We start from the raw sequence: 22,675 nt of genomic DNA on the forward strand, positions 1-22,675 counted from the left end.
ATTGCGAAGCAATAAGAAGACATATACATAAGGTGCAAAATCCTATTTCCATATGTCGATACATGAACTCCTTATAGTAGTACCTCAAATATTTAATGCTTTTTTGTAGTGAGAAAGCTGGAAATCCTTTCTTCCAGTTATTTTCAGGTTCATAGTGTACTCTCTAACTGTAGTCTCTAATTACTATGGGACATGAAATGGAAGCCTCAAGTACAGCATGTTTGTTTCCCGTCAAGAATTTGAATTTCTGCTCTAAAACTAAAGAGCTAACACTTTATGTAAATGTCACGTAGAACATGACATTTCCTTTCATGTGAGATGAATTGCAATTGAAATGTGTTGTAATTGTAAACCTGGGTGTCCTTTGTGAATATCATTCTAACACGACTCTCATAATCTGAAAATTACATGAATCCATAGAAAAGTGCCCACTCCATTTCTCAGGTGTCAAGGGGCAGAATTACAACAATTTAGTTTAATGATCTTAATTGGCTTTATATTCAGTTCTGGAATAGGCAATACTTCATTCTGTAAAACAGAATAATGTTCAGATTGGCATAATAGAGACTGGTTTTTAAAGATTGAAAGACATCCAAAGAAAGCCAAAACAAGTGAACCGGTCATTTTGGAAAAAAAAATAAAAAATAAAAACTGTCTTTGCAGGGTAGGGTCAGGCAGCCAGAATAACAGGAAAATACTGATTGTCTAACATCAGATTACTTTAGGTTAAAAACCTTTTGCCTAAATTGGCCTACTGGCCTATTTGGGAAGCCCAGTTATTTCTCAATTCTTCTGATTTCTGGAAAGGTCACATAACTTATTTCCAGTTGGTAACTTCAACTTTCACAGGGCTAACTCTATTCTGCCTTTTAATCTGGTGCCTTAGAGCTCAATAAAGATCCCCGTCCTAAACAATTGAGTCATTTCATTTGAAGTGAATACACAATCATGCACATTTCCAGAAATTGTATAAAATGCTAATGGAATTTATAGGTCAGAATCCATTGCTGAGCATGGCAGCACACACCTACACGCCTAGCATGAGTGCCATAGAGGCGGAGTAGTCAGGAACTCAGTGATACTTAGCTACATAGTGAGTTCCAAGCTACATGAGACCTTGTCTCAAAAACAAACAAACAAAAATAAGAAAATGAGTCAGGACTTGTAAGATCTGAGGTAACACCCATTTAAAATTATTCAAAAATCTCTGAAAGGGTGCTTTGTTCATTAGACTTTTTTTATTAAAGTAAAGGTTCTAAGGTATAAGAAACAAGTCTACATTGATCCAGCATTCCAACAAAGCTTCAAGAACATGTGTTCACATGCTTTATTCTTAGACATACAAATGATAACAACCAAGAGAATTACCCTGCAATCCCTGAAGCAAATTTAAAGACTTTGGCAGTGAATCCCTTAGTCATAACTAGACAAAATAGCTATGGTTCTATATACTTCAGATTATTCAGCAACGTTGAGTCCTGACATGTTGAGTTTTTGTTGTTGTTGTTTTTGTTAGGGGTACTGGCATCCTAGGTATTTTGCATGCTAAGTAAGTGCTACATTCTGTGGGTGCCATAATCACTAAGCTATATCCCTATGCCTTTTACATTTTTTTTTTAATTTTGAGACATGGTCTCACTAACTGTCTAGACTGATCTTGATCTCCATGCTGTTCAGGGAATGATACAAGACAGCTGTATGTTGAGTTTCAAATAAGTGAATTAAGCATGCAGCAAGAAAATAAATGAACAAATTAAAAGTAGCATGTAGTATTGAACTGGGAGCCATGACATCCGGTAGAGCCTAGCTGAGGCAGTCAGCTAGTTAGTTAGTATTGAGTCCAGAATGCAGCAAATTGGTCTCCCTTCTGGCGAGGTTGCCATGTGAACAAACACATAAGTGAAGCAAGATTAATAAAAACTCAGGGTCAGAAATTGGGGTCCAACCTGAAGATCCAAAAAGCAAAACAGCCAGTCAGTCACTGGTTTCAGTCTGAAATGGCAATCCTGCCTCCTGAAATCTCAGAAGGAGACTGCATCTGAGAGCTGTCTCGCCCTGTCTTATATTCCTCTCTGGGGCTGGGATCAAAGATGTGCACCACTGGGATTAAGGGCATACATCAGCCGATTTCTATGACAACTAGGGTGATTACGGGGATTAAAGGTGCATGTTATTGTGGCTACTAGGATTAAAGGCGTGTGTTACAATAATCTGGTTAGTAAGGCTGACCAGTGGGAATATTTTACTCTCAGATCTTCAGGCAGTCTTTATTTATTAGAATATAATTGAAACGCCACTGCACATGAGCAACAGCTTGATGCAAAACATCATCAGATTGGGAGCTCTTCTCCTCTTCTATGTTAGAGAGTCAGGGGTTCCCTGCCCCAAGTCAAGCAGTCTCTTTTTGGAAGACACTTAAGATAAACATAATTGAGTTTGAGACAAGGGAACCCATCTTGGTCTTACAATCTTTTCTCAAAAAAGTACAAATAGTGGGATGACCATCTGTTCACATCCTTTATATTTTAAGCTTAGTATATAATCCAGGAAGGACTTGAACTTGTGATCCTCCTGACTCAGTCTCCCAACTAGGCATGATTAGATGCTGAATTCTTAAGAAGATGATTTATATTATAATTTTAAAAATATCTTGTGAATTAGAAAATATATCAAAATTAACTCAAAAGCTTGAAAGATTAGAAGATGAGTTGGCTGATTATCAAGTATATGTAGTGAAATATACAAAATATCGAGATTCTGCTGTTGCTAAATTTCAATGAACTTAATGCATGCCATTTCAATGAATATTGCAAATATGTAGTCATAATACACGGCATTATTAGGGATGATGTTTTACAGATAATGTGAAGAATTTTGAAAATCGGGCCATTTGCTTTTTATTTTAGTCTCTGAAAAAAACAGATCTTTCTTCTGATAATTGATGATGGCCACCAAGAAAAACTAACAGCTAAAGCCAAGTCGCTTATGAACTTAAATTATCAGTGGATGGAATGCCAAGCCCTGAAACCGAAGCTGATGGAAACAACTGGACCAAACTATCTATCACTAAGCAATTACTCAGCAACACACAGACTACAGAGTTTCTAGAACAAATTCATTTGCAAATCCCCAGAGTGATGCAGCTTGAAACAAGAGGAAATATACAGAACCATTTGGATGCTAAGCTAGGGGCTTTATTGTTTGCATTGTCTTGTTTTTATCTTGGCACTGCGTTACTATTACTGAAGTAAACACGCTGTTATGTTGGTTGAGTTGGGAATTGACCCTCCTCAAAAATATAAATTTTCTACTATAATATATCATTATAGTAGAAATGAAAGAATTTTTGGTTTTGTTTTCTTTGGGTTTCGAGACAAGATCTTGATTTGTAGCTTGGGGTGATGCAAACTCCAGATTCTCCCACCTCTGTGTTCAGAGAGCTGAGATAACAGGCACCTAGCACTCCTGGCATAGGTGATAATATTTTAAATTGAAGTTGGGATATCTCACTAACAGGCTAGCATAGGAAATTTCACATGGGATGTATGCCATTGAAGTTCAAATTCTTAGTGAAATTTTAAAAAAATGGAACAAAATAAGCAAGCAAGCAAAAGATACATTTTTTATTACATGTAGTTTAAGTTTATTTTACTTATGTGTATGTAGTGGAGGAGTCTAAGGGGGGAGGTGCCTATGTACTGTAGGAGGTCAAAGGACAACACTGGACAGTAAGTTCTCACTGTCCACTACATGGATCCTGGGTTCCAAATTAGGTCATCAGGCTTGCAGACAAGCTCCTGAGCCATTGCCCATTCTCCAAATGACACACTGTCTCTCTCCATAGACCGAATGTCTTAGAAACTCCTTTATTCTCATTTCACCCAACACATCTGGTTAGAGACACGGTGCTGTGTTAGGGATGAGGTGGCAGAAGGTGACTATAGGCTATCGGCGAATCAATCCCACACCAGTTATGTTTTAAGGGGTTATTTATTTTGGGGGGTAAAACTTACATACACCATAAACTGTCAGGAAGGGAGCCTAGTCGCTGGAGCAGGAGCCAGGAGCAGGAGCCAGGAGCAGAAGCGGGGAGCAGGAGCCGGGACCAAGCACCGGAACCAAGAGGGCCTGTTCCGGATCTGCTTCTCTTTTTAAAAGAGAAATATACCACGCCCCAGTGGGCTGGTATTTTAGCAGCTATTGGCTGATGGAGCGGAAGTCGCTCCCCGCTGCACTGTGGGCTCGTATTTCAGCTACTATTGGTTAAGGCAGCGGAAGTTACTCCCACAACACCAGGCACACAAGGTGCCAAAAACAAGAAAGCTTTCGGGGTTTTCAATTTCATCTCAAAATTATACAGTCTAATTAAATGGGCTTTAAAATCTAGAAGAACATCTAGAAGCAATCAAATTACCTACAACGCAAGCCAGGAAAGCTATTGGCCTATGGTGGCCACAGGATCTATCCCATCTTGACCTCTTGGATAGATGCAGTCTGCTGCTTAAGCCAAAAATCCTTCTTACCCATTTCTCAGGTGTGTCTAAGTGTTCAGTAGTAATGTTTAGAAAGGCAGGGCCAAGAATAAAATTATATATAATCATGTATATCTAAATGTGTGAATTTCAATATCTGAAGAGTAATAAAATCAGTTCCTGTATAACCAAGAAAATTTAATAGTACATTCTTCCCAAATTTAATTCTCAATTACTATTTAGAGCCCGTCAGTCACATTCTCTGGAATGAACTTCATGTCCCATCAATATCACATTGTTCTTCGTCTTTCTAAAATACAGCAATGCCATTAGCCCGCCATTTTCTCAATATATACCTGACGTTTTCAGATGCATACTTAGTCTGCTTTTGATGCTCTCTTAGCCACTGTCCTATTTCTGTGACAAGACACCACGACCAAGGCAACTTAAGAAAGAAAACATTTACTCGGGAGCTTGCTTACAATCTCAGAGGGCTGGCCCCTGCCTGTCATGGCACTTCATTCAGATTTCAGTGGCTGTCACTATCATTCCTTTCCATCAGAGTAGACTATCAGGTACCAAACCAGAAAATATACGACTATGCTTCAAAAGCTAAAAATTAAAAACTAGCGAGACTATAGCTGTCAACTTTTTTTCTACCAAAGTTCAACTCAGACACCCTCCTCCTTGAGGGATGATACATATTTTATAAGCATTCCCGATGCCGTCTGGAGTCTACTCCCGATGCCGTCTGTATTCTAGGCACAGCTCTTAGCTATTTAAAAATAGCTTCATTTAATCCACAACTTCCTACAAAGTAAATATCATTACAATTCTTCTTTAACAGGTGGAGAGACCAAGGCCAAAGCCACATAATTTGTCCACAACCATCGAGGCAGTGAAGTTGCAGAACTAAAATGAAACCTATCGGTACAGCACAACTCTGTCTCTACCAAGAAAGCAAAGGGAGCCTTGGCGAAACTTCTGCTGGTTGCTTATGCTTCTTTTTTTAGCAACTAGAAGCAAAATCACCTGAGGGATGCCATGAGCTATCTGAAGATCTCTGTTGTTTCTTGTGAAATGATAACGTATTTAAAATCTTTACACCGTTTATAAAATCGCAAGGTTTTAAGCCTAGCTCCAGAGGTAATGCTAACTACAAACACATGTTTAGAAGGTACAAGGTACAAAGTTCAGGGGTAAAGACAGAGGTTCTGAAGCTGGACTTCATCACGCTTCAATACTGAAGCTCTTGACAAGATCTTGTAATTGGAAGCTACAGTATTAAGGTCAAAAAATGATTTTTGTGATTCCCTCATTCCAGCTGCTGCATCATTTCCTAGCGATTCAGGTCTCCAAAGCTTCATTTATCTGTTCCACATGAGAGAAGAGAAAATGAGCAGAAAGCAAAATGATGCCTCTCAGATGGTGCGATCTTTCTAGCCTATTGTCTTCCCTTTCCTTAATCGGAAAGTGCTAACTTTCCCCGCACACAGAATGCAAAGATGCCCCTTCCCACACAGCTACCCTGAGGGGAAACTGCTGCTTGGGTATCTACTGCCGTACTAACAATGGATCTCCTCCCCAGCTGGTTGCTTCCAGCAGCAATTTCATGTTACCTGTATTTCAGCAAGGCAATCTTCAGAAGCCATGCCTTGGCTCTACTGTGAACACGTAGTAGCAATGAGCAGTTTCAGTCACATCACAGTACACACATGCTCACTGCATGCCCAGCCCTGTGCTCATCAGAGGAGACCAAGAACCCCGATGTAAAAGAGGTCTCACGGCAGGGTAGAAACAGCCAGAGGACTAACAGTGTACTTCCCGGGCTGACAAGGGCTTCTGGAACACTGTGGAAACTCTGCAGGTGAACAGCTCTGTCATCCAGGGAACCATTAATGAGATGACCTTTAGTTTTGCCTTGAAGGGCAGTAGAATTGTAACGGGTTGGAGATGGGAGACAGAAGGTGTCACTATTCCAGGAGGAGGAGCAGCGTGAGAAAGGACGCAGATGAATGGAAGACAATTATTTGTTTGTGGGATTTAGTGCCTGAAGTCCCCCCATGGGAGGAGTCTGGGGAGAAATGGGGCTGGTGGAAGAACCAGACAGCTCCTGTGGAATCTGACCAGGCATTTTAAGGAGTACAGAGTTTTGTTTTGTTTTAATTTATTTTGTTTTGTCTTTGTTTTAATTAAAAGTAAGGCAATGCCCATGTTTAAATGGTTTTAAAAGTTCTCAGTGTGCAGCTGAGGGAGGCAGTTTATGCCTGGAACCTCAGCAATTGGGAGACTGAGGCAGGATTACAGATACAAGGCAGTGCACCCCACATATTGGGATTGAGCCTCAAGCAATCAAACAAATAAGAAAAACCATAATAAAAGCCACTGTTGTAGTGTGGAAGTCAGAGAAAAGGAAGGACTCAGAGACAGGAAGAGTGCTGAAAAAGTACTAAAGGAGAAGCTGAGGAGACCAAGGTGGGGCATTTGGAACACTATATCTCCTCCAGGAGAGATGGGGCCATTGGGTGCTGAAATGAGAGGAAAAGACAACTCCCAGCTAGGAGGCTGTGTTACTGAAGCACCATCTGGGCAAAGAGTACCCAAAGAGAGCAATGGAGAACACGGAATAAACCAAACAGAGTACTCTAGTTCTGCAAGGAAGACCAGGGAGGAGGTTAAGGACGCTGAAGTCTCTGGGGAAGGTGGCTGAAAGCACAGCCCACAGAGAGACAGCAGTGGGCAGCAGAACCTGAGACGAAATGATGCCCAGAATGAGAAGAAATAACAAGCATGAATCTAGAAAACCACGAAGTTTCAGAAACCACAGGGTATCAAATACCACAAGGGCAAAAGAAGAGCTCAGAGAAGCAATCATGGAGAGGTGAGAGCCATGGGAGCAGACAAGGTGTTTGTCTCATGGGTGCAGCTAGATGGACCCTCCACAAGAGAAAAGCACGCGGCTTCCTCAGCTTCCTGGGGCCCAACTGCCCTGCCCCAGCGGGTCCTCATCCCACATCCGGCTGCTCCAGGTCTCCCAGGACTGCGAAGAGCTCTGAGGTTCCTCCTTGTCCCCTGTACTGGAACAGAAACTTATTCGCTTTAGTTTTAGCATTTTAAATGTCTTTGTACTGATTTATTTGCTTGTTATTGAAACTTGAAATTTATCATGAATAAAGACACCTAACCTAGTATTTTTACCTTCAACCCATGGCTTTGGATTTGCTCTCCAAGTGCCCCAAAGATTTGACATCCTCTATATTATGTCACATAAGTGCTGGGGACGTCTTAAAAATTAATTTCTGGAACAGCTTGTGCACTTGTCTTGGAAATTTCATGATCATATAAGTGTATGTTTAATGCCAAAGAAATTGCCGAAGGTCAAAGCTACCCTTCAGACTGCATGGGGTTTACTCATTTCTAACTTTCCGTAAATTCTATTGCCTTTACTTCCTGTATTAAGTCACAAATAGCTGTAATCTCCAGGGTTTCCTTTGAATTTAGGTTAACAAAGAACTTGGTATAGGGAAACAGAGAGTAGATGTCATGGCTTCTTCAGCAAGTAACACAGGAAATAAGAAAAGGGCACACCATCCACAGACTAAAGCAAGCTTAATCCCACACTAATCATGTCTGAACTGCTTTTTAAAAAGTAAGTCAATGCAAATAAAAATTTAAGTAAATGCAAATTAATGTTAGACTTAGAAAATATTCAAAAGCTTATATGCTAGCTGGATTTTATGAAAAGAAAGAATATTGTTAATTGCATTTGTTTTTTGATAATTCTTTATGAATATGTTTTAGAAAAATCCTCATCATTTAGATACACATGCAATAAACATGAATTACTTCAAAATAGAGCAAAACAAAATATAGGTAAGGACGTGGATGGTCAAAGATGATTACTGTTGAAACTGGGTATGGGAATGCTTATTGCTATTGCTACTTTTCTGCTTGTTTTTAAGCAGAAAATCACTAAGGATGACTGGTGAGATGGTTCACAAGCCTAACATCCCAAGTTCAATACCTGGGACCCACATAAAAGGAAGGAATCAAATTCTGAAAGTTGTTGCTTGACCTCCATGCATTGCCCTGGTACACATATGCCCACATTCACACCACACACACACACACACACACACACACACAGAGAGAGAGAGAGAGAGAGAGAGAGAGAGTAAATATTTTTTAAATCAGTAAGAAATTTGAGCACCTTCATTTTCTAAGCCTTGATTATATTTTTTAAGGTTAATTTATTTATTTTTAAAGATTTATTTATATATTTATTATGTATACAACATTCTGCTTCCATGTATTCCCACATGCCAGAAGAGGGCACCAGATCTCATTACGGATGGTTGTGAGTCACCATGTGGTTGCTGGGAATTGAATTCAGGACCTCAGGAAGAGCAGCCAGTGCTCTTAACCATTGAGCCATCTCTCCAGCCCCGCCTTGATTATATTTTAAGAAGTACCATATGGGGTCAAATGTCTTCCTCTGTATGTCTGTGAATTCTTTTGTATGTATGTGTGTTTATCTCTATCTCTATGTGTTGTGTTTATGTTACATTGTAACATGTAGGGCTGGCTTGCTTGGGGTATCTGTCCCGCTCAGTAACCCAGAGCCGGCAAGCCCCAAAGAAAATCACACACAGGACTCCATAAGATTATAAACTGATTGGCCCATTAGCTCAGTCTTCTTATTAACTAATTCTTACATCTTGCAGTAACCCATAATTCTTGTCTGTGTTAGCCATGTGGCTCAGTACCTTTTCCAGCGGGGCAGGTTACATCTTGCTTCTCTGTGGTCTGGGCAGGAGTGGGAGGAATCAACTTCCTCCTTCCCAGAATTCTCCTGTTCTCATTGCATCATTTCTACTTCCTGTCTAGTTTTCCCACCTACACCTCCTGCCTGGCCAATCAGCGTTTATTTAAAACATGATTGACAGAATACAGACAATTCTCCTGCACCATTACATGATGTATGTGTATATTATATACAAATAATTGTTGACTGAGGTTTCTCTCCTGTCCAGTTCCTGCAGTCATTACGTCCCAAAGAAATGCATAGATGTCAACATTATTTATAAACTGATTTGTCTAATAGCTCAGGCTTCTTATTAACTCTTATACTATATATTAGCCCATAAAACTTGTCTGCGTTAGCCACATGGCTTGATACATTTTTTGGAGAGGCAGTTACATCTTGTTTGCTCTGTCTGTATCTGGCTTCCTCTGTGTCTGGGTGATATCTTTCCAGATTTTTCCCTTTTTCATTGTCCCACCTCTATTTCCTGCCTGGTCATCCCGCCTATACTTCCTGCCTGGCTACTGGCCAATCAGAAATTTATTAAAAAATAATACAAGTGACAGGGTACAGACCATTGTCCCACAGCAAATACTGTTGGGAACAATGTGCCAACTGTCATTCCTGACCATGATGGACCCCTAGAGAACAGGACCCATATGTTGTGTCATAATCCCTTTCCTCTTGCACAAATACTCTACCCACCATTCCCAAATGATCCTAGTGCTTAAAGTACAGCAGATGAATCAGTAGCTTCCCCTGAACTGAAACACATACATTGAGAATGACTGAGGCAATCAGACTGCTCACTACCAAATGCTCCCATATTCTCTGTTACACTGAACATGATAGTATTGTTACAATTACTTCTAAGTTTTCACATTCTTCATTATTTGCTCTAAACTTACTAACTTCTGAAAAGTCCAATTCTACAACTTCAGCCCAAATAAATATTTTGCCTTCCATTTCACATTTCAGGAACCAAGTAGATCCTTCAGTCAAGTGCAATTCCATAGGTTTTTGAGCATCTGTTCTATTTAAGACATTTGTTGAGCAATATAGGAAAATAAAAAGAACAGTATATGTCTTCTTTTTCTCTACAGACATACAAAAAGTGCTTTGTGAGCGTCTGCAGAGATGTTTTATTTTATATAGTAAGGGTATATGATACATAATTTTTGAGAGTAAAAATAGGACAAGAACAACTATAAATACAATGCAATTTGAATATACATGAGAGATATTAAATAATTGACACAACAGAGGAATTAATTCTCCTGATGAGATTCTCATAGAGTTTGTATGATGTTGGAGATACATGCATTGGGCCTTAAAAGGCAGGGCACTGGAGGTGGTTTCACCCATCAAAGAGAAGGGTGAGAAGTCCAACCATATAAGGTTCATTGGTCTTAAAAGAAGGCTAAGCCTGGAGTGGGATAGATTGGGATCACACCTAGGTACCTGAGATGCCATGCTGACACCTCTGCGTGGAGATATCAAGGACTTCTAATCAGGGTGTTGCTTGAATTCTGGCAGCAGCAAGATTGGACTGAAGGGAAATGTGAAATTGCAGTAAGACTCATTAAGCAATTATCCCAAAACCTGGCGACTAATACCGTGCCAGAAGAGATGAGAGGAAAGCATAAGAGAAAGCATTTTCCCACCTCTCGAGAAGGCAGACCATGGGTGGCCCTAAGAGTGTGGTATCACCACTTCTTGGCATGGTAGTTATACAAGGCAGAGGAAAAGATGTATGTGAGAATGTTAGGGTGCCCCCCAGGGAAGCTTCAGGTACACACCAGCAGTTGAAATGTAGAGACAGAACCAGGAGTGTGTGGGAAGCCAAAATGAGAATGTAGACATGACCTTAAAAGCTGGGGAAGATGTGGAATGGCCAGAGAAATACAAAGGAAATTGTATGCGTACATGGGCCATTCATTTCATTCTCACACACATAGACAAATACTCTTAAACAGCACCTTGTTACAGAGATTTTATAGTTAAGTCAAATGGAGCAAAGCCAAAGGAGGGCAGGCAGGAACGGTTCCTTAAACTTCTCTCTCCATTTCAATCCCAAGAACATAATCAGGTTAGTGAACGATCAAGGGGATAGTTAGGTTTTTTTGTCATCTAGGAAGAGGGAACCACAATTGAGAAAATGCCTCCGTAAGAGCAACTTGCAGGCAAGTCTGGGGGCGTTTTCTTGATTAATGATTGATAGGAAAGACCGGGTGCACTGTGGGTGATGCTATCCTTGTGCAGGTGGTCCTGGGTTGTCTAAGAATGCCAACAGAGGAAGTCATGAGGAACAAGCCAGTAAGCAGTTTTTTCCATGACCTCTGCTTCAGGTTCCTGCCGTGAGTTCCTGCTTTGACAATCCTTCATAACAGACTGTGACCACTAAGATAAAATAAACCTTTCCTCTCCAAGTTGCTTTAGTCATGGTGTTTATCAGAGCAACAAAGAAGAAACTGATAGGACTAAGGAGTCTAAAGGTTCAGACATCTGCACATAGTCTTCCCTCTTTCCCTTTGGTCTGCTCAAAGGCTTTTCACTCAATGCACGTATGAATTACCGTGCAGGACCATTTTCATATAAAGCCACATGTGTTCCTTTATATAGGCCATTAAGAGATCAAAAGGACAATTTTGACTGAAATTTTGCCTACTTGCTGATTATAGAATGTAATTTCCCTGTCAGATGCAATATTGAATGGACAACAGGAACATAGCACTATATGCACAGCTTAAGGAAATGCAGCCAAATCTAACCGTTGTACCAATGCACTTTTACTAAGGCCCTAACAGTTTCCAGTGAGCTGTCTGTCAAATGACTACAATTAATTATATAGAAATGGTACTAAAGTGAGTCCCTTGGACATCCTGGTAAGGCCCAATGTTCTAAAAAGACATTTTTTATTGAGACTGTCACTGTTGTTAGATGGTACGGACTTGCATGTGTCTTTAGGAAGCAGCTAAGGTAAGGGGAAGGATACAGATTCTGTCACAGAAAATCCCTCGAGCTCCCTGTGGTGCATGCTCTGTCACTCGGGACTCGCGATGTTCTCCCACTTCCTGTAGCATATCCCTCCCCTGCCTATCTGGCAAATGTGGCCTCTGGAGCGAGTCCTTCCTTTTCTTTTTCTTTACATTTCCAGTGTTGGGGATTGAACCTAGAGCCTTGCACTCACTATTTCACCGAGCTACAAGTCTCTGTTTTGAAAAGTTTCCCTAAATTTCCTAGGATGGTTCTGGACGTGCCTCTCTTGCCTCAGTCTCTGGAGCAGCTCTGACAGAAGTCTTTAACCACCTGGCCGGGCTTGTTCGGTGTTTGTTCGGGCACTTGCTTCCCTGACCTCTAGGCCCACAGCGCTACATCCACACTGGGACTCCCTGCATTTGTCGGGTAATAGAAGACTTGGAAAAAAACGATATTCTGACACATTTTAATAACGAAGCCTTTGTCTCCAGGTACACATGAAAAGGAATTATTCTTTCTCTATGGACATAACGTTTATATTCCAGCTCACTTGACGAACATTAGTTCAGTCAGGACCCATTATCACAAAGCCCAGAGGAGACAGGAAAGCTCAGTACAGCGCTGTCACGAGAGAGCTGAAACAAGGCACGGGCCACTGTCTGTCTGCACTCATCGCTCAGCCAGCAGACCCAACCCTGGGGCCCAACAGCAAAGCCCCAAGTGAGAACTTGATGATCAACAGGTTTCCAGCACGCGGCCTTTTACAAAGAAGCCTTAGGCAGCGGTGCGGGTAACCATGAACGAAAACAAGGGGCAGTTTTAAAATAAAACCCAATGTCAGGCATAAGAAACTCATTTTTCTTACTTTACTCTGAAAGAATGCACCAGGGAGCGATTCAGCAAATAAAACCTGTTGAAAATATGAACATTCTTGCAGGCTTGCTTCCAGAGGGAGATTATCATGGGCTCGCGGTAATACCTCTATTAATGAAGAGACTGTGTGCCTACGACACATGTATTCGTCAGATTTTTATAAGCAAGGCAGAAAAATACAGAGGTGCTAGCTTCAGAATTTCATACAGGATGTTAAGAAACAACGCATATGTTATAAAAACATGACAAAATAGTAAGAAAGGTAGCATTAAATCTACTATAAAATAAAACAATAGGACCCCTAATATTTAGCATAAATGTTAATGAGAGGAAATCATACTAAATAATATTATAGCAGACAAACAATATTCATGCTCTGCCATCAAGAGATGTGGGAGTGTGGGGATTGTTGGTTGGGAAGGTTCCCTACTCATAACGGTAGCATGGGCACATAAGGGTAGCATATAGCTCATAAGGGTAACATGGGCACATAAGGGTAGCATGGACATCAGTGAGACCTTGTATGAAACTCTTAGCCTCTGGCACACCAGCCACTGCTGTAGCTGCTACCATTGTGGACCCAGAAAACTGTAGGATGGGCTGGATGGAGCATTCTTGAAAGAAAGACTAAATCATCCCTTTTCATTCCCACCTCACCCTGGTCTTCGGACAGAGTCAGAGCCTCATGCATGCTGGGGTTGTGCTCTGCTACCGAGCTACACATCTGCTTCGCTCTCATTGTTTTGATAGGTGTAATTCAACTTAATTGCCATGGTCTTGAAGGTAATGGCTTGAGTTTCTTATATACCCTTCCAAGGTCTAATAGTGTTTTAAGAAGAAACCAAATATCCCCCTCCATTATTGGAAGACTGGGCCATGGCACAAATGTGAGGTTGTAGACAGAAGTGCTGTGTGTGTAAGACAGCCTTTCAATACACTCAAGAGGCTAAATCTCAATCGAGAGCCAAGGACTCAAAGGTCACAGGAGTCAGCTGGTAACACCAGTAAAGTTATCGAGAAGGGGAGTAAAATTCCATTAACTACAGAGGACATGCAGGCCTTGTTTGCACAGAACAGGCCATGGCCAGCTTCACCTGAGGGAAAGCCTGGACAGTTATGAATGCTGAAAGTGCTTCTTGTATTTCCAAGGGACACACAGAGCCTGGTTTTTACACTTAAAAACATGTTTTTAAAGGTTGGTAATTCATTAAAGCAGACAGAAGGAAATTGTGAGAACAAAAAGAACAGTTTTGCCATCCAAACGCCACCCAGACCAATATCTTATAAGCCCCACAAAAGGCATTTCTGCCAGTAGGAGCTGCCAGGGCCACCTCTGTTCCTACAAAGTTGAATGTAAAGTGAACGAGAAGGCACTAGCTTAAGGAGAGTAAAGGCCGAAAGGAGGTAAGGTGTATTTTGAAGGCCTCACATTATGCCTCATGCAGCCCTGTCAACCATTATTTAGCCAGGACATGGAGAAGCTTTGAGGAGACTTAAGCCTGACCGCAGACGAAGCATTACTTCCCTCAGTCTCAACACAACTGACTTAATCATAAAAAATTGTCATAGCTGTCACCATCAAGGTATCACACAGTGTGTTTCTTGGAGCAAAGACTGTTTATGAATCACGTTAAGTTCTGACAACATTGATGACTTTTCCGAGACATGGCAGACTGAGTGTGGTTTTGGAGTCTTCAGCCCAAACATCAACAAGAACCTGAGAATGCTGGTGTTTCTCTAAGGAACTCAACCGTCGCCTGCAACGCAGCCGCAATTTATTGCAGTGCTTTGGCCACAGCCTGTTGCAAGCTGTCAGTCTGAAATGTTACGAATGCATCAAGCTGTCAAGGTCACCGGAAGATACTCCAGAAGTTTCTTTCACTATTCTGTGGTAGGGAAAACCAGATGCCATTCTATTGCTTTCAGAAAAAAAAATAACATTTGCTATCAGCTGATTTAAAAACAGCAGCCTTTGGGGGATTTTTGTCACTTTCATTAGATGGCAAGAAACCTCCACCATGACATTTCAAAGTGTTCATGTACCTGTGCATAAAAGTGTGTGCGTGTGTGCGTTTCCAGGCTGGTGCACAAGGCTTTTCTAGTGTGTCCACAGAGAGAGCATTTTCCTGAAGAAACAGGACATATCCTATGGCCTCACTGTGAAATTTTAAAGCGGGTAATGCTCGTTTACATGCTTTTTGCACTCTGCTGTAAATTTATTTTCCATATAAATAAATATTATCTCATTACTAACCATCTCCACTAGAATCTAGCAGACCATGAAATAGGCTTCTGAAGATCGCACAATACACTTAGGCCCAGAAAAAAAAATACCATTTTGGCTTCTTGTTTAAGAACTCATGGAAAAAAATAAAAATTTTACATAACAGCTTGGAGAACATACACTATATAATCCTTTCCAGCCAGAGGCGGTTCTGGAAAGGAAGACAGACTGCTAATAACACTGGAAACCAAGTCACTCTCCACTTTTGCTCCCTCTTTGTCTACCTTTATAATATTTTGAGATCTTGCATTTTTTCAATAATGCAAAAGAATTTACTTAATTGCCAAAGCAGTCCAAGGAGCCATCCTGAGCCTTAAATCTACTTAGTTAACTATGAAGTAATGATCAATCCACACAGACACTTATTCTGTATACATAACAACATGCAAGTATCACGTCAGCTAAGAGCATTACAAAACACAAGAGCAACCTCCTAAATTCCTGTTGAAACATCACTAAAATATCAAAGAGATGGGCATCTACTCCATTAATCAGGGGAGTGATACCCAATTACCCAATAATAACCACAGCAAATGCACACAATCAAGATTAGTTAAAGACATTCATTTACATTTGTCTTTTACTTACGGCAAGTAAATTATAGTTGCTTTTTCTAAAAATATTTCAAAAAGTTGACGTGTCCAGAGACCAAAGTTTGAATGGAACATTTAAGAACCTTCCCAAAGAACCATGAAAGCATCATATTTTTGCCAGAATTTCAACTGAGTGGGATGTGTATTAACACAGTACTAATCCCACTGCCTGGTTTAGGAACTGGCAGATACCCAAATACTGATGCTGGAGCCTGGCACAGCATGACTGGTCAGTTTTGATTGGCAGAAGGCACAGTTTGGGAGGCACAGCAGAGCACACAAAGGCACACTTGTCTTCCATGTCTCGATAGCCCCAGAAAAGAGGCAGTGTGAGTGTCTCTGGCGCTTACACAGCAAAACCATCAAAGCTCTCCAGCATGAAGGAACTATGCCGAAACTTGAATTTATCAGAACATGAAAGCTGGAAAAGAACTTTGAGCTCGCACTTGAGGGAAAAAATAATCATCAGTTAGTTAATGTAGCTTGTTTTGATATGGTGTTTCTGCTACTCATTACAGGATGTTTATTTTAGGCAGTCCTATTCCAAAATTGAGGGTATCCTTAGCTATGCGAAGAATTTTGAAAACTCTGTGTGTGTGTGTGTGTGTGTGTGTGTGTGTGTGTGTGTGTATGTGTATGTGTTTGAATTTATAGAGTGAAGTCAGAAGAGTGATGGTTGTTACACCCCAGCTTCTGGTTGGTGGAAGAGCATCACCACAGAGACTGCTGGTGGGAGGGAAACTTTGAGGAAGGCCCAGTAGAGCCACTTCCCCTTTGGAGCTGTGTTCTCACAACAGTGCGGGACAAATTGTTACCAAGCAGGTGGCTCCGTTCCCCAGTCACTCCCAAAATATTCCACCAGAACCTAACATCCCAAAGAGTGAACATCCGCTTTGCAATAAACAGGATGTAGGAACATTAAAGCAGTCTCACCAGGAAACAAAGAAGTTACAGCGACAAGTTTGTATCCAAAAGAGAGAAGCACTGTCTGGGAAAGCTGGTCAAGCAAAGCCATTGCCTAGCATGCGCCGGGACTTGAGTTCCATTCCCAGTCAGGGGAGTCAGGGGAGTCAGGGGAGTCAGGGGAGTCAGGGGAGTCAGGGGAGTCAGGGGAGTCAGGGGAGTCAGGGGAGTCAGGGGAGTCAGGGATAGGGGGTTGGCTCGAGACTGAAACCGTTCACATCACAGCTAAGTGCAGTAGGCATCCTGGTTCATTGGGAGCCTCAAACAAACACACGTGATATACGTGTGTATACATTTGGGGGATATACGTGATATACATTTGGGGGAATAATACAAAATTTAAATGTGGATTAGATACTAGATAGAATAAAACAATTTTTAATGTATTTCAGTATTGGTAGTAGAACTGTACTTCTAAAGAAAATGTCTCTGTTTTATGAGATTCACCCTCAAGTACTCAGAAATATCAGTTATAGCATGTTCATTTATCTTTTTAAACTTCAGGAAGTTCCTGACCACTGTGAAATATAAGTGCTGAGTGTATAAGTGGTCAGAACCTGTAGTCACTTCATTTCGTGATGTGCTTGGAGGTTTTAATAAAACTGAATACAAACAAACAAGAAAAAAGTAGTAAAATTTTAAAATTGATGTTATATTCTATTTATTCAAAGAAAAGAACCTCTGTATTATATGTATTTATTTTCCTATCTGATGAGTCAAGAATAACTCTTGGTCTCATACTTACATTTTTTATTTTTAGAGACAGTTTCTTGTAGCCCAGGCTGACCTTGTACTTGAGATGCAGCTGGAGATGACCTTGAATTCCTGATGTTCCTGCTTCTGCCTTTCAGGTTCTGGGATTACAGTGCTATGCTACCAGAACATTTTAACCAAGGCTTCGCACCTACTTGGCCAACAGTCTATCATCTTACCTCTGCCCTGTCCATGATTATACTTCATTTTTAATGTTGTTCTAAAAGAAGCCTGTGTTTCCCTTGAGTCAGCCTTAATTCAGTTTTGGTAGAACGTTCATAAAATTATTTTCTACTCCACTTATGTGCATGTTAATCATGCGGCCTGAATTTCCCTTAAAAATGTTTTAATTTCTTAAACAATGGGTATTAAGTAGGGCTTTGTTTGCATTACACTCTACTTCTTACACTGGGCAATGTATCCTGAGATTGCTACTACACGATGTTCAGGCGTTTTCATTAAGTAGATGAAGATCATTTCTACAGAGATAATATGCAATTTCTGTTTTATTTTCCTACCACTCCCAGCATTCCCAGTTGATGCCCCCCCCCTTTTTGAGGTTCTTTTTCCACCAATAATTGATCATTATTTTTGACAGTAAATCTTTAAGGTAGATTATCAGAGAAGGAATTGCTAAATTTCTGAAGAATTTAATACAATAAAAAGCAGAAACAAATTGAAATCCACAAGTGCTATTCTTATGCAATCACAGGTAGTCACCTTGAGACAGAAGGCAAGGAAAGGCCACTTCCTGTAGGCGGCGGGGTCCCATCAGCAGGGGGCTGGCTAACTTAGCACAGAAGTGTAAGTCGGCCTCTTTATGTCCCTGGCCCTGGTACTGACCTAAGAGCAGGAAGAAGATTCAAAAGAAATATTTTGAAATTAAGTTTTCTTTTGATTGTTACTATACACATAAACTGTGTTCACAACAGCTGTTTTGAAGAACACTGCAATGCACCATGAAGTCAGCAAGACACTTCAAACATCACCATCCAAAATGACCACCAATGTCCACATCTCATTCTTGCTTGAATTGAGCACATACATTTTGATGCACTCAAGATGTTTTATATGCAGATTTTCTTCTCTTTTCTTTATGTTGTAACAGAACCCAGATGTTATAGTTTCTTTCTAAATTGCCCTATTTTTCCATCCACAGGATGTAGTAAACAAATGCCATGAATTTGAGAATAAGGAAGAGTTTCAAGTAAATACCTAATGATCTTCATTATTATTATTATTATTATTATTATTATTATTACTATTCCACATTAGTCATGTTTGGAAAGTCACAAAGAGAAAAAAACATATTTAGTAAAGAGCCAGCAAGTTGAATTATGAATAGAATCATGACTTCTATACTCCCCAATGCCTGGGTCTAGACAGAAATGGCACCAAAAGGTCCTGGACTTCCAAACTACATAATGTTGATATACATTTTATAACTTCACTTAGTTGGGGAACTAACTAGCAACAACTTAGGCTGTGTATGGCCAAGTAGAGAGGAAAACCTTGGTACTTGGCTGGGTGGTTTAAGGTTCTGGGCCACGTAAGCAACTGAATTGGAATAGCTAGAAGTACACCTGGGGCTAAGGACTAGCTGGACCCGGAAGTAGATAAGACACAGAATTGGGGTGAGAGTAGGGGAGAAGATATAGATGTAATTGGAGGGGCTGAGGTGATGAAGGATCCGGAAGTGGTACAACAATGGGAATGTGTCTGCTGCACAGCAGCACAGACCGACCTAGACTAGTGAGGAGTTAATCTGAGTAGAACTGAAGGCTGAGGATATGACTCATTTGCTAAAGCATTCACGTCCACATGAGCAAAAGGACCTGAGTCCAGATCCCCAGCACCCACATAAGAAGTCAGGCACAACAGCACACCCTTCCGAGCTACTGAATGCAGATGTACATTTTGCAGCTTCACTCAGCCGAGGAACTAGCAGCAACTTAGCTTGTGTATGTACGGCCAAGCAGAGAGGAAAACCTTGGTACTTGGCTGAGTGATTTAAGGTTCTGATTTAAATCCCAGAATGCAGGATGTTAAGTCTGATAAAATATATTGTAGACTTTTCAAAAAAAAAAAATCTCCATCTGAGCAATCACTGGCAGGCAGTCTAAGTGAAGCAGAGTTCTCGATAAGGAACCCAACACTGAACTCTGACCGTGCACTTTTGACTTCTGGCTTCCTGCACACCTGCATGAACACCACTAGTACACACAAACACACACACACACACACACACACACCACACACACACACACACACACACACACACACATGTCAGAGACCAGTTTCGACAAGTATACCACTTGCCAGAGTAGGGGCATGGGAATTAGAGAAGTTAGTAATGAGAACAAAGATGCAGGTGAAAATAATAAAACAGAAACATAGGATAGGACTGGGAGGGAGTTCCAGCGAATACTGAAATTCTCCTGCGTTTAATTTTTCATGCACTCTTATATCCCAATACAACGGGGGGGGGGGGGGGGAGACAAAAGATTACTTTAACATGATACAACAAACAATTAGAACAGTTCCTTGCTTCTGTACTTGAGACATCAAGCCATCAATTCAAAAAAAAAGCATTCTGTTGTTTAGGCAGTGAACCCACCCTAGACCAAGTATCCTGAAGACAGCTGCTCCCTAGGTCAAACCTCCTACTTCAAAAAAGGAACAGGAGTATGCTAAACTCTCTGACCTTTGGTCAGGGCAGGATGGACCTACCTGTACGGGCCATCTTAATGTCCCAAACACCAAGTAACCATACCCTACGTCAGGGTGTGTAGCCACAGTTGTTGTCAACAACTTTGAATAAGTTAAAACTCTCTGACCTTCAGACAAAGTGGAAATAGAATCTCATTTTTGGGCCCACACACACACACACACACACACACACACACACACACACAATTTTTTTTATAAGTGCCGTGAAGCAAATGCTAAAAGACTCTGAAAAAACAGCCGGATTCAACTGAATTTCAAACTTTAAAAACGACATAACTAGTGTGAGTTTTCAAGTGAAATAAACTAACATAATAAGAAGGCATCATTTAAACCCATGTATGTCCTGTAGTTTGAATTGGGTAAAAATAAACTCTCTAAAGAAAGTTGCACATCTGTAACCACAAAAGAGCTGAGGTCTGTTACCATCAGACACACACACACACATAAACACACACACAGTAAACAGAAGTCCATAGATAATGGTAGGAGAGGCAAGGCTGGGGAGAAAGTCCAACAAGAAATAAGGCTGCTTTCTTTCGTGGCCGGAAGAATGTTCCACTGCCAAATGGAAAAACCGAGGAAGAGATGAGGAAAAGACCAGATAAGAGGGGAGGTTTAATGTGGGGAATCCACACTTGAGCTAGTGGGGAACTTCTGTAGACAACTGGGAAGATGAGCGTGGTATCAAAGTACTCAGTGAAATCTGACAAGCTTGGGTCCATGCATGTAGAACGCCCTAACTGACTTGTAGAACTCCCTGTACTAACCAACGGAAACACATGATGTGGGACATGGCTTAAACATCTGCGGAAAGGAGGATGGAAACCATCTTCATTTCTGTGATAGGTACACGTTTGCGTTCATCCTGATTGACAGCCTGCTCTTCCTCTTTAGCGATGGCATTCTGATGTTATTTTATTAAGAAGAGCTTACTTCCATGGTCAAAGACCCTGGAATTCAATCTGGAATAACTGGAGGAGGCATGCTATGCTTCTGAATATTGGAAATGACTTACTTTGAAAAGTCAAGACAGGTTGTTTAAACATCATGGAAAGTATTAATATGATTTTTGTCTCCACAGTCTGATAACACATTGCAAACTTGAGGGAAAAAAAATACTTGTTCCCATGATCAGTGACATCATATGTCCTTGGGAAGAATTTACTGGCATTATTTTCCTATATAGTCATGATGTCAGCCTGCCTTCTAAATTGTGAGAATTACAGCCACAGGCGTGTGCTGCTCCCAACTTTGCTCAGAGAAACTTCTTTTTCGCAGTGAGTGATGGTTAATGCAAAGATGCATTCCTGCTCAAAGTGCTGAGAATGAGTGGTTGTGATCTGGGGTTTTGTTTATTTATAGTTTTGGACAGGTTCTTGTTTCCTTTTTAGCAAAACAGGCTTAATTACTTTCGTCTTTAAATGCCATTGCATCTAGACTTAATTGTGTTAAACCTAAATGTAGCCCACCCCTAAGTCACCCTAACGCTGTGACTGCCAGGGTTGGGCCACTCCTGTCGCTTACAGTTTGAGTAAGTTCAGCTGGGCCTGCTCAAGCTGCCTCATACACTTGTGCATGCTGTTTCTGCTGCATCTCTAACTTGGATGGGGATGCAATCATGCGACAACTCACAAAACTGTCACAGAAAAAAAGTGAATCAGGAGATGCCAGCGTAATGATGCGCGTCAGCAGACGAGCCAGTGGCCTTTGCAGAGCTTTTTCCCAGGGTTTCAGATTCTTGCTTTCCTTTTATCCCGGGCCACAGTCATAAATGTCTTACCATATCTTTGTTAACATTTTTGTGCACAGTGTCAATAAAAGTCAACAAGACGGGAATACTATTTTTAGCGGCTCATTAGCTGGCTGATAGGAGCTGGAACACTATCTGCTGGATACAATGGAAAGACACAAACAAGAGCACGGAGAACGGATGGCTCAGAAGAGGATGTGCATTGACTCGTGCAGCTAGAAGCGAAGAGACAACCTTACTCCAGTTCAGAAGAAGGTGACTCCACCAGCCCCATTTCTCTAGAAGTTCTTACGACGCGTCCTTGACTCTATTAACATTGTCCTTGGCGTAGCTTCCTTGTGACAGAAAGAGAGCTGAGGTAGTTTTGAGGTTGGCATCTGCAGCTCCACAAGCAGCAGACGGGCAGAGGGTGAACTTTCCAGTGGCATTTCCCTCAAAGCACGGCTAAGTCCTCCCCAGAACCCTGCAGCAAAC

General features: G+C 41.1%; 1 long non-coding RNA gene across 2 annotated transcripts in view; it reads right to left on the minus strand.

The window, feature by feature from the left end:
* Nucleotides 1-22,675, minus strand: part of LOC125412050 (uncharacterized) — a 100,548-nt gene that overhangs the window by 77,645 nt on the left and 228 nt on the right. The window lies entirely within an intron of this gene.

Source organism: Myodes glareolus, chromosome 4 (assembly GCF_982192425.1).
Source record: "Myodes glareolus chromosome 4, mMyoGla1.1, whole genome shotgun sequence".
Classification (NCBI taxonomy): domain Eukaryota; kingdom Metazoa; phylum Chordata; class Mammalia; order Rodentia; family Cricetidae; genus Myodes; species Myodes glareolus.